At 37.7% G+C, this 10,946-nt stretch overlaps 1 pseudogene; it reads left to right on the forward strand.

The window, feature by feature from the left end:
• LOC107696813 (cadherin-4-like) overlaps window positions 1-9,649 on the forward strand; it is a 261,385-nt pseudogene extending 251,736 nt beyond the window's left edge.
• The last annotated feature ends 1,297 nt before the right edge of the window (window positions 9,650-10,946 follow it).

The raw sequence follows: 10,946 nt of genomic DNA on the forward strand, positions 1-10,946 counted from the left end.
AACTACTGATTTCTAGTCGTGTCCATTTTTGGAAGGCCATGTCCTCTTTCCAAGTTTTCTCAACGAAACACAGCGTCACACACGGTGGCGGCCTAGAGTGAGCGGAGGCCGGAGGCTAGAGTGAGGAACGGCCGGCGGGCTGAGTGAGCAGAGGTGGCGGGCTTGAGAACGGCGCGGCCAGCGGATTCGACGAAGGAGGCTTGCGGCAACGTTTGCTTGTTAGTGGATTGGGGTGAAGCTAACCTTTTATGTCACTAACTACTTTAAAAATAACTTTGTAATAATCCTTGTTAGTATAGCAGCTTTTGCTAGTATCTTGTAGTGTAGCAAATATACTTTTTCATGTATCTAACTACTTTGAGAATAGCTAATTAGTCCTTATTAGTATTGTAGCTTTCGTAAGTAGTTTGTAGTGTAGCTAATTGCTTTTTCAAGTAGCTAACTACTTTAAGAATATCTATTGTAAGTAGCTATTGTAACTTGTTAGCATGTTTCTAGCTTTTAGTGTTGTTAATTTTGTCACTACTTTAAGAATAGCTTGTTAGTCCTTATTAGTAGTAGCTTGTGTTAGTATCTTGTAGAGCAGCACACTACTTTTTTTTCAAGTAGCTAACTATTTTAAAAACATCTAATTAGTCTGTGTTTGCTTGTTAGTAGCTGTTAGTATAACTATTTTTATTTTGCTAACTAGTCTAAAAATAGCTCGTTAGTATGTAGCTTTTGTTTGTGCCTTGTAGTGTGTCAAAATACTTTATCAAGTAGCTAATTACTTTAAGAACAGCTAATTAGTTCATGTAGTAGCTTTTGTTAGTAGCTTATAGTGAAGCTAACTACTTTTTAACGTAGCAAGGAGCTTGACCGCAGTGTAACTACTTTAGATAATAAGAAGCTACAGTTAGAGAATAGCCTTTACTGGAGCACTGGTCTCTACTGAGCATGTAGCAGTGTGTATTTGGCTGTAGTCTCTGCTGCATGGTGATGCCATTACTGTAAACAGCATCTGGCGGACACACTTCATAACCCCTTTAAACAGCAGATTACTCTGCCGTAATGAGCTTGTGTTTGTGTGCTACAAACTTGCCGCACATTTGCACCTTGGGCTGTGGGTATAGCTAGTAGAGTGTGATATTCGTTCATGTGTAACAAATGAGATCCAAAACTTACCCCTTACACTGTCTGTAATGCTAACTTGAACTATTGCGATACTCTGGGGCCATCCCAAAAAACTGACAAGTCTGAGAACAAAGCCGTCAAGGAACTGTTTGGTAATAACCCATGAACAATCACCATTGCGCCTTGAGCAGGCCACTGAACTCTAGGTTCCTCCAAGTCAATTTTCCCTGAAATAGATTGACCCCAATTATTCCCAAGTATTTGATAACCTAAAATGTATGAATTCCATTGCAGTAGAAATAAAATACCAAACCAGAAATGTTCAAACATATGACATCTTCACTTTTTTGCAATTAACTTTGAATCAACTGAACCCACGGTGATATAGTCTGTTTGAATTTTTTCTGTATTTTTTTGTTTGTGCATTTTTAACTGCCCGAATACTTTTTGGACATTAAGTTTACTGTACGTTTAAAACACACAAACACACATCAATTTGTTGTAAAATTATTTTAGTGTCTCATTTTGTTTGTGTCTTCTCTTGTTCTTAGTTCCAAGGAGAGGTCCCGGAAAACGCTGTGGGTGTGGTGGTGGCCAATTTGACAGTCAGAGACAAGGATCAGCCTCATACACCCAATTGGAATGCCGTCTATAGGATTACAGGAGGAGATCAAATGGGCCATTTCGCCATACGCACCGATGAGATCACTAATGACGGCAGGGTCATAGTGGTTAAGGTGGGTGTATCCAGTTACATTGGCAAACATTATTCGTGGTTCTCAGACTGCTGATCTTTTGATTTTTAACTCCGCATAAACATTGAACACTCTCATCCACTTTCTGTCCTCTATCCCATCACGGCATCATTTCCACTAGAAATTAACGAGAAATCATGACATTATCATTTACTACAACTAAAACCTTTCCTCAGCATACCTCAATACTTTATTCTTATTAAAACTTATTCAATTTAAGGAATGGTAAAAACAATACTTTAAGCTGCTAAAAACAGTTTGAATTTATTATGTCTCAATTATTCATTGAAGTGAATTATTTGTCAGTATTACAATGAATTTTTGACACATTATTTTTGAAAGGGTTGACTCATACTGAGTGATAGACAAGTATGCATATGTTTTGCTCACTTTGTTTGGCCATTTGCATGGTGTGTGTGTGTGTGTGTGTGTGTGTGTGTGTGTGTGTGTGTGTGTGTGTGTGTGTGTGTTTGTGTGTGTGAGAGTGAGAGTGAGAGTGAGAGTGATTGAAGCCTTCGGCATAAATGTATTTCAGCCTCTTTGGAAGTGTTACCCAGCTTTCACAGTCACATGCGGTTCGGTACACCACATTTCTACCCATAGAACAGCTGATCCTCTCATACTCTCCTCGTCAACTCCTTTTAACCATTACTCTAGGGTTCACTTCATCTCCTATCTCAAACTTAAGTCACTTTCTGTTCCTCTTCTAACACTTTTGGAGTCATTGTGGCATTGTGGCTTCATTGAATCATGTTTCCTCTAACAAAAAAAAAACAGCCTCTTGCTCGTGTTACCAAACCTAAAATCACCTTCCTATTATTGGAGCACAATCAAGTTCTTTGAAAGCTGAAGGAACTTTCGTGTTTTTGTGCATATGTGTAGCCGATCGACTATGAGAGGAACAGCGCCTTCACGCTGATGGTGGTGGTCTCAAACCAAGCTCACTTGGCCAGCGGGATCCCCTCCTCACCGTCCTCCTCTGCTGCTGTTGCAATCACAGTACTGGATATCAACGAGGCCCCCGTCTTCCCATCCAACCCTAAAATCATCCGTTTTGAAGAGGGAGTGCCTGCTGACACAACCCTCGCTACTTTCGCCGCACTGGATCCAGACCGCTTCATCCAGCAGACTATCAGGTAGAGAGGAATGACAGCGGGTGCGTTTGTCTGTCTGTTTGAAACTCAAGATGTCAATCTTTCTGAGCAACCGTAAATGTCAATCATTTATGTTCTTACTCCCTCAAACACACACACAGATCAGTGACAAAAAAAAGTTATTGATGTTCCCTTTAATTTTCAAGTTGTTTTCATACATTTTTGAAAAATATTTATACCATTTTCAGCCAAAAAGTCATGTGGTGATTAAATGTCAAGTGGTGTAACCATTAAGTAAAATGTCATACATTTTTCTTATACACTAAATGCACTTGAGCGTGTATATATGCTAATCATTATTTAAAAAAAAAAAAAAAAAACATTCCAATTTTTCTTTTTTTTTTTAGTTTATGACCTTGTCACAATGTCAAGAGTCTGCTGTTTTAAATAATAACAATAATAATAATCATAATAATAATGTTATTATTATGTCGTTTTTTCTTTGTTGCAGTTATAGTTTATTAAGCCCCACAAAAAAAATCTGTTGAATGTTGAATATGTATGTCATAGATGTACAGTTGTGATCAAAACTTGCAAAATGTTAATTATTTTACCAAAATAAGAGGGATCATACAAAATGCATGTTATTTTATTTAGTACTGACCTGAATAAGATATTTCACATAAAATACATTTACATATAGTCCACAAGATAAAATAATAGTTGAATTTATTAAATTACCCCATTCAAAAGTTTACATACGCTTGATTCTCAATACTGTGTTGTTAACTGGATAATCCACAGCTGTTTTTTTTTTGTGATGGTTGTTCATGAGTCCATTGTTTGTCCTGAACAGTTAAACTGCCCGCTGTTCTTCAGAAAAATCCTTCAGGTCCAACAAATTCTTTGGTTTTCCAGCATCTTTTGCGTATTTGAACCCTTTCCAACAATGACTGTATGATTTTGTGATCCATTTTTTCACACTGAGGACAACTGAGTGACTTACATGCAACTATTACAAAAAGTTCAAATGCTCACTCACCTCTTATTTTGGTAAAATAATTAACATTTTGCAGATACTGCAAAGTGTATGTAAAATTTTGACCACAACTGTACATTGCAGTCATTCATGTATTTTTTTACTAACATATTTAGAATAAGACAAAAAAGTGTCACATTATTGACCTACATATAAGTGCACAGTTATGCACTGCATTGCCTGAAAGCTTCATTTTTCTAATCTATATGTCTCTTAACAACAATACTGTTACTTAAATGCTTTTTTTTTTAAATAAGTCTTATTGAATAATCGATTGACTCAGCAATTGCTATTGATCACTTACATAAAGCTCTCATTAGCTGAGTGACACACATGAATAGCAAATCAGCCTGATGTCCGCCACATAAAGTCTAGTATATTTTACCCACTCTGTTCACTTTTCAATTTTCTGCTGAATCATGCTTGAGTTTTAAAATTCCCATAAATCTATGAGGACTTTATTTGACTGGTGAGTTTAAGAGCCATTTTTATAGAAACCAGGCTTAAAACAAATTCATCACTCTCGGGTGCAGGTCAGCCCCTGACTTTGTAAGCGAACATCAGAAGTACATGCGATTTCCATACTGTGCTGCATGTCAAGTGATGTAGCACGTATCGTTCACACCATTAGCACCCCTGGGAGCAGCTAAATGCTTTTAATTGACTCTCTCCTGTTCTAGTCCCTTGGTTGTGCCTGGGTTGCCAAGCAACAGGGTGAAAGGTCATCGAGTAATGAGCCGAACCATTCCCCACACTGCTGTTTCTATTGTGTCTCTCCCTCTCTCTCTATCAGTTGTTCACGCTTGATCTCTCTCGATTTCTTTTTTTCATGACTCAAAAGTGTGCGGGCAAGATGCCAGCTTGAAGTATTGATCCAAAGTTTGCCTCCCTGCAAGTTCACTCACACACTCGGGGGACCTTCACTAGACTTGCTCCATGGATCACTGTGTGCAAGGAACGGTCCAATCAATACAGTGGCGCTCTCGCTCTCCGAATCTATCAATGTTATAGGCTCAAATAAGTTACAGGGAAGTGCTGAGCAAACAAAAGACCCTGACAAACGAGCAAACAAATAGGTTCAGTGTGGGCTTGATTATTAGCAGTACTGAAATAATTTGCGATAATAATCAAACACCAATAGCGAATCGATGCATTCTTGCCAACTTTGAGACCTGATCTGGCAGATAAATAGACTGTAACTGTTTTTAACTTTAGTGTTTTGGATTAATAGCGCAGAAGCCTGAGATATTACCCAATAATATGTAGAAGAAAGATTATGTGTCACATCTGTGATTTGATTGAGTGTAAATGTTTCCGCAGTTTTGTGTGCAGATCCATTGATCAGAACAGAGCCCATGCTGTGACTGAATGAGGGACATATCTTAATAATCCTCATGCTATATCCTCATAACAGACTAAATATGATTTTAACAGCATTTAAATGGATTGATGATCCCAAAGTTCTACGTTATTACCCACAGCCATACTGTTACAGCATAAATTATGATTGAATGTTGAGCTCTATGGCCACGTCTTTCGGATGCTTATGGATTTTTATCCGGAGTAATCTGATGAACGGATGCTTTTTGCCTTCAGGTACTCCAAACTGTCAGATCCAGCCAACTGGCTGAAAATCAACAGGACCAATGGAAGGATCACCACCACAGCGGTGCTGGACCGTGAATCGCCGTATATGAAGAAAAATGTATATGAAGCAACCTTTTTGGCCGTGGACAACGGTAAGAATAGAGGGGGAAAGTTTCAACGAAATCAAAACTTTAAGTGAGTATCGGTGCATTAAAGGTGTTGTGTATGAAAAAATGGATTTAAACGGTTAGTTAGGTCAATTTGGAGAAAGGTTGGTTAGCTTGAACCTAATTTGTCCCACAGAGCCAAAAAGCTGTTCTCAGCCTATCGATTCATAACCTATCAGCACTGGGGCATTTTTCAACTCTGATTGGATTTCATTGTCTTGCTCTATTCAACCAAGAAAGTGTTCCAACAAAGCTGCTGTCCAATCTCAGTTGATTTGCTTCTCCATGTTTACAGAAACTTTCTTAAATAGAGAGACTACATTGTTTAGCACAGGGCGTTGCTTCACACCATCAGAACACCTCAGGAGGAGTTGGTATGAATAGGAATGAATGGTTATCCTTGTCACAAGTGAACCCATTTTTAATGTAATCTAGGTTGAATTGATTTAACTCACATAGTTTTGATCATGGTTTTTGAGGATGAGGGATTGTCTCACCAGTGTTGAGCAAACTAACTTACAAAACTACAAGCTAATCATATTTTAAAGTAATTGAAGTACAGTCTGTTTTGAATCATTAAGTAGCCATACTACCTGCTACAAACAATTATTTAATCTTTTTGTTGTGTTGTTTATGGAACAAAAAAATGAGGGGTTTTGAATTAACGGATAATTAGAGTGACTGTATCAAGCTTGAAAAGATTCACACACCTTTACATAACTGTGTCAAAAACATAGAACAATGACTTCAATGTTTGAATCGTTTTTTAATATGCTTATTTACATGAAGTGTTCAACAAACCAATTCACTAAAATAAATTAGTACCACCTTTAGGACCATCGAATGCTACATGAGAAATTGGACAGTCGAACGAACTGATTCACTAGAATGAATCAGACTTTCAAAAGATACATCTGAGGAAGAATCATTAAGGGTGAACTGATTCACTAAGATGACTCAGACTTTCCAATGCTACATATTATGAAATAAAAAGTTTCTACATTACATTTAGGAGTAGTTTATCAATGGTGACTATGTCAAGGTGATGTACAGTTCTAGGATAGTAAGAATCATGCAGTTAGTTAATGACATGTATTCAAACAGAAACGGTGAACATGATTAACAGCAATGATTATATGTTGTGATCAAACTTATAGCATTGTAAGGAAAATTTGGTAGGTTTGTATGCTGGTTCAGGGTTGGCGTCATCAACCAGTTCACTAGAATGAAATGGATTTTCCACATCTACATTTGAGAGAGAGGCCAGTTTGACTGAAATTATTTGCTAAAATGACAGACTTTCAAATGCTAAATATAAAAATAGAGGGCAGTTTAGGACAAACTAATTGACTAGAATGAATTATATCTTTCAGTGCTACATATGAGATAAGCACGTTTGATTATATATTTGATTATCAAAAAAGAGATGTAGTGTTTACATCACTATTTATTTGCATGTTTATTTTTAGTCAAACTCTTTAAAATTAAGAAACTAAAGTTGCTTAACATAGAGTATTGCTTCACAAGCTTCAGGGGAGGTTGGTATGATTAGGAAATTGACCAATCTATCTGCCTGTCTTGGTGATTTTTTCCCCAGAAGTTTTCAAAGGTGTCCGTAGTGGCAGGCCTTGTCAGTCCTATCTGAACAAAGGCATTTTGGCCTAAATCAATATGTCTTTAGGGACTGGCGTTTTGTCTAGCAGTTGATACAGATGCCCAGGGTTGACGGGTTGTATTTTAGACTCATATTGGACCGTCTAATAACAGAATTTGACAGAATCAATCTTTCTAATATCTAGCCTGTTACTCAGTCAGGGCTTTGGGAATGATACCGTGCCATGTTTTCCACAAATGTCCCTCACCTGTGATGGCAGATTGTTTGGAGAGCAAGTAGGTATATATCTGACCTTTGTACAGTGTGTTTTTGTCTTTGATTCACACACAGCCGTAGGGAGCAGATGTGTCTGTTTCTTCAGGCAAAGTTATTACACATATCTGTCCTCTGAGAGAGCCTAGCTCTATTAAAGAGAAAACAGCTGTGTGAAATATTTACGTGCAGTTATCATTTCTTATATCTGACACAATTGAGAGTTTTCAGGACAAATACATGAACTTTACGACCATTACCCCTGACTGTCGTTATCCTCTTTCTGTCTCATAGGTTCCCCTCCTGCCACAGGAACCGGTACTCTCCAGATTTATTTGATAGATGTGAACGACAATGTGCCTGTCCTAGTTCCTCAAGAGGCTCTGGTCTGCGAGAGGTCACGACACGGGTATCCAGTCAACATCACAGCCTCGGATTTAGATTCCGAACCCAACGCTGGCCCATATGTCTTTGAGCTGCCCTCTTTCCCCTCTTCTGCCCGCCGTAACTGGACCATTTCACGCCTCAATGGTTAGACATGGAGTTTACATATTACAAATTGAAAGTATTAAAGGCTTTTACCACTTCAATGGGTCATTTTTGACTTCAGTTCATGCCTTTACTGTCAATTCAAATGTTTCCCTTCAGGTTAATACATCTAACGTTAATAGTGGATAGAAAAAGGATATTCTTTTAATATGTAAATATAGTTTCCAGTTAATATTAAAATAATTTACTTTGGCCCTAATACAGTGATAATATAAAAGCCAAATATTTAATTTGGGATTTAATTTTCTATCTCTCTCTAGGTAATTATGCCCAGTTGAAACTGCGGATCCCGTACCTGGAGGCAGGCATGTACAGAGTACCCATTTTAGTTTCCGACTCAGGAAACCCTCCCCTGTCCAACACCTCTGTCTTGAAGGTGAAGGTGTGTCCCTGTGATGAAAACGGAGACTGTACTGTGATCGGGGCAGTGACTGTGGCCGGCCTGGGAACTGGAGCCATCATCACCATCCTTATCTGTATCATTATACTGCTCAGTAAGTGATGGATGGATCAGGCGAATAATAAATGAAGAGATAATTAAATCAGAGAATGCAACAAACCAAATTTTCACAACATCAGTAAATTGTGATTAATACCCTTTCAACCCGTCATTTAATTTTTGATTGAACTGTCAGGCAACATTTTCTCAGCAAGTCTCGTTAGAAATATGTACAGAAGTGCTATTCCCATTCAATGCATGTGCCATATCAAAGTTTATATGCGACTTCCAGAAAGTATTATAATATTAAAAGTATTATTATATGTACACCACCGTACAAACATCTGGGGTCAGTAAGATAAAAAAAAAACTTTTATAAAATACTTTTTTTCAGCAAAGATGTGTTCAACTGATTAAAAGTGATAGTAAAGACATTTATTATGTTGCAAATGATTTCTATTTCAAATAAATGATGTTCTTTAAAACTTTCTATTCATCAAAGATTCCTGAAAAAAAAAATAATTTTCCACAAAAATATCAAGCAGTACAAATTCAGCTTTGCCATCGTAAGAATAAATTATATAAAAAAAAAATAATAAAAATAAAAGTTTAAATTGTGCGAAGGGAGAAGGAGCGTCAGACAAAACCCTTATTGATCGACCCCGAGGATGACGTCAGAGATAATATTCTGAAGTATGATGAAGAGGGGGGAGGAGAGGAAGATCAGGTCAGTGTCACACACGTCATGCTGATATCGATTGTCGAGTCAAGGCTGTTTTGACATTTTCAGTCGTTTGCTGCTGCTTTGTCTGTTGCAAGAGCATTTCTGACCTTGTTTCAGACGTGCACTGGTATATTTTTATTTCTGTTGCAGGACTATGATCTGAGTCAGCTGCAGCAGCCCGAGTCTCTAGATCACATAATGAGCAAGCCTGCAGGTGTGCGGAGAGTGGACGAGAGACCCGTTATCCTAGAATCTCAGTACCCGGTCCGGCCCACGATACCACACCCAGGGGACATCGGGGAGTTCATCATTGACGTATGCTCCCTCTGTCTCTTATCATGAAGATAATCTAGTTAGGCCTTAGGTTCACCTAATGCCTGCAGAGGGGTATAGGAAAGAAATACAGTTTTAATTTGCAACGAGATTGGAAAGCCATACTTAACAATTTGATTTCCTGATGTCCACTTATATTTTGGCAGAAATCATTCAGAAATTGGTTTTCATCAGTAATTTGAATCTTCCATCTGACCTTTAGAATTAAATAGTCTGTTAAATAGGCTTCTGTGTCTTAAAGAAATTTCCTTTGAGCAGGGAAAGGAATTAAGTTCTGAATCATTTCTGGAACAAAATAAGATTATAAGTGAAACTCAGAGAAAGAAAATGTATTAAAGGATTAGATCACCCAAAAAATAAAATTCTGTCATTAATTACTCACCGTCATATCGTTCCAAACCCGTAAGACCTCCGTTCATCTTCGGAACACAAATTAAGATATTTTTGATTCATTCTGACAGCTCTCTGACCCTCCCATAGACAGCAAGGGTACTACCACGATCAACGTCCAGAAACATAGCAAGGAGATCAGTAAAATAATCCATGTGGCATCAGGGGTTCAACTGTAATATTACGAAGCTACGAGAATACTTTTTGTGCGCAAAAGAAAAAAAAAACGACTTTATTCAACAATTCGTCTCCTCTGCATCACCCTGGTGCCATTTGAAGAATATCCACTGAACGCACCCAGCGTATGTTTTTCTGTGTCAGCCGCACCACACGGATACGTTGTTTTTGTTCAAATCAAAGCACAAACAACGTAGAAAACATACGTTTCTGGACGTTGATCGTGGTAGTACCCTTGCTGTCAATGGGAGGGTCAGAGAGCTCTCAGATTCCATCAAAAATATCTTAATTTGTGTTCCGAAGATGAACAAAGGTCTTACGGGTTTGGAACGACATGAGGATGAGTAATTAATGATGGAATTTTCATTTTTGGGTGAACTAACCCTTTAAATTCTGTGCTGAAAATTGACAAAGTGTGAAGTATTAAAATAATCAACAATACTGTTAAAAATGAACATCAGCTACTCTTTCCCAACCTTGCACTGCTTTAAGATATGCAGAGTAGCAGGTTCTACACACAAGCATAAACAGAAATTCACACATTAAATGTAATAATAGGAATAATCTCCTTATTTTCTTAACCATGATTGTGCTGGTTTTATTTTAGTATACTTATATACTATTATAGTATTTATTAATTTTATGAATTAGCTCTTTCTGTAATATTTTCAGTTCCCTTTCAGTCGGTCACTACGAGTCACGTCGTGACCGA

Source organism: Sinocyclocheilus anshuiensis, unplaced genomic scaffold, assembly GCF_001515605.1.
Source record: "Sinocyclocheilus anshuiensis isolate Anshui unplaced genomic scaffold, SAMN03320099.WGS_v1.1 scaffold710, whole genome shotgun sequence".
NCBI lineage: Eukaryota > Metazoa > Chordata > Actinopteri > Cypriniformes > Cyprinidae > Sinocyclocheilus > Sinocyclocheilus anshuiensis.